The sequence below is a fragment of the Chrysochloris asiatica genome, unplaced genomic scaffold, assembly GCF_000296735.1.
Source record: "Chrysochloris asiatica unplaced genomic scaffold, ChrAsi1.0 scaffold00141, whole genome shotgun sequence".
Lineage (NCBI taxonomy): Eukaryota > Metazoa > Chordata > Mammalia > Afrosoricida > Chrysochloridae > Chrysochloris > Chrysochloris asiatica.
In genome coordinates, this window is record NW_006408659.1 from 6,734,559 (window position 1) to 6,737,337 (window position 2,779).

General features: G+C 38.9%; 1 pseudogene; it reads left to right on the plus strand.

The window, feature by feature from the left end:
* The first annotated feature begins 2,070 nt into the window (after positions 1-2,070).
* On the plus strand, positions 2,071-2,607 carry LOC102813474 (annotated as a pseudogene).
* Positions 2,608-2,779: the final 172 nt, after the last annotated feature.

The following is a 2,779-nucleotide window of genomic DNA, read 5'->3' on the forward strand; positions in this document are numbered from 1 at the left end:
AACAAAGAAAATAAAATGTTTACAAATCAGAGGACACAAAACACTGCTAAAAGATTTCCATCATGTCAAACTATTCAAAAATATTTTCTTTACAAAACTCACCAGGTAAAAATATAAGACATCTTTGACTATAGTTTTACATGATACAACATTGAAGAATAACGAGGAATCTTCTAAAAGACTCATAATATGGAGGACATTATGCTGAGCGAAATTAGTCAAAGGACAAATGTTGTACGAGACCACTATTGTGAAAAGTAAAGAAAATGTTTTCACATTAAAAGAAACATTTTTTGATGGTTACCAGGGATGGGAGGGGAAGGGAGCATAAGACACATTTTAAATCAGGTGAAGGGAAAGGAAATATACACAAGAGGGAGGCTGGCAAAAGTATGATAGAAGCAGGAGAAGATACTGTAAGAAATGCTGTTAAAAACAACAGAGGTAAATATTGTTATGTACACAATTGTGCAATAATGGTGATCTAGGAGTACAGGCATAGTCCTGGGTTGATGCTATGGGTTAATATGCTGTACGGCAAAGTCAGTTTGAATCATGGGTTAGTGGTTCAAACTCACCAGCTGCTTCTTGGAAATCCTATAATGGGTCACTATGAGTCAGAACCAAGACTCAACAGCATTTAATAACAACAACAAATTAGTGTATACATGGACATGAAGTCTACAGAGATGTGGGAGGGAGAGAGGGAGTATACCCACAAATATATATAAGCTTGATAGAGGATATTTGTGCATGGGTATTTATGTACCTTTGCTGCAAATACATGAGTGTGGTAGAGCATATAGGGGACAAAGTTATGAAAACTTCTTGGCTGTTGTTAGTTGTTTTGTGCCACTGAGTCGGCTCCGACTCATAGAGACCCTGTACAGGGCTTCTGTGCAGAGTGGCTGGTAGATTTACAGCCTCGACTCCACGGCACATAACAACAACAACCAACTTCTTCAGTGTGAAATTGATCAAACATGCAAACAAGATGCTTGATAATTACTGGTGATAGGAACACAAAAGTTGGAAACAAAGAGAAAGGAACAGTAGTTGGAAAATATGGCCTTGGTGACAGAAACAATACTGGAGATTGCAGGATAGAATTTTTGCAAGACCAATGACTTGTTCATTGCAAATACATTTTTAAACAATATAAAAGATTATTATACATGTGTTGCTGTTGCTGTTGCTAAGTGCCATCTAGTCAACTACGACTCAGAGCGACCCTGTATGGGGTTTCTGAGGAGCAACTGGTGAATTTGAACCACTTGCCTTGCTGTTCAAACTGACCTTACAGTCCGGTGCATTATCTTACAACACCACACCAGGACTCTGATTATACACATGGTTTCACCAAATGGAATACACAGAATTGTATTTTTAGTAATTTGTAGTCAAATTGGCTACATCTGTGGAAAGAAACAGTGGGAAAGCTTCATATCATCAGTCAAAACAAGGCCAGGGCAGACTGTGGAACAGATCACCAATTGCTCATATGCAAGCTGAGGCTGAAGGAAATTAAAATAAGTCCACAAGAGTAAAAATATGACCTTGAGCATATCACACCTGATTTAGAGGTCATTTCAAGAACACATTTGATCCACTAGACTCTAATGATGAAACCCCAAAGAGTCGTGGGATGACATCAAAAACATCATACAGGAAGAGAGCAAAAGGTCATGTGTTGCTGTTGCTGTTGCTAAGTGCCATCTAGTCAACTACGACTAGACAAGAAACAAGAAATAGACCAAAATGGATTTAAGAAGAGATTCTGAAACTTGCTTTCCAAGCTAGAGTTGCTAAAGTAATGGAAGAAACGAGGATGTAAAAGAGCTGAAGAGAAAATTTCAAAGAGCAGCCTGAGAAGACAAAGTCAAATATTATAATGAAAGTTGCAAAGATCTGGAGTTAGAAAGCCAAAAGGGAAAAACATGCACAGTATTTTCCAAGCTGAAAGAGCTGCTGAAAAATTCAAGCCTTGACTTGTAATATTGAAGTATTCTATGGGCAAAATACTGAATGATGCCAGAAGCATCAAAAGAAGATGGAAAGGCAGCAGGGAAAATGGCAGACAGGAAGATGGGAGAGGAGAAACCAGAGAATCCACAATGATCTGGAGCCACCAGAGGACCTGAAGAAGAAGCAGAAAAACCTGTGAAAACTAAGACGGTTTCTTCCAGTAATGGAGGGGAGAGTTCTAGTTGCAGCATTGAGAAGCGATCAGCTGAAGAAGAAGCTGAAGACTTCCCAACAAAGCCTATTAAGATCTCCAAATCTGGATTTGCCATAGGTAGTCAGATGACAAAGAAAGCATCAACCATATCCATTAAACTTGGATCAAATAAGTCTAAAGAAACAGTTCCAACTCTTGCTGCAAAAACCCTTTCAGAAGCAGCAGCTTTTAAGGAAGATGAAGCTAGTGAACCAGAAGAAATGCATCCAGAAGCAAAAATGAGGATGAAAAATACAGAAAGGGATACACCAACATCAGCAGGTCCAAACTCCTTCAACTAAGACAAGCATGGGTTTTCTGAAAACCAGAAGCTATGGGAGCAAAATATAAAATCTCATCTTGGGAATATTCATGACCAAGACAATTAAATGATGTCTTTTATGATTTGGGGTGTGGGGTGGGTGTAAAGTTAAAAAGAGCAGTTTCCTTTTTCAAAGAATGGCATAAGAAGCCTGAACCACATCCAGATCTCCAGAGATGGGAAATTTCCACTTGAAAGGACGAGCAGACCATCCTGGAGCGGCTAGAAGAACAGAAGAT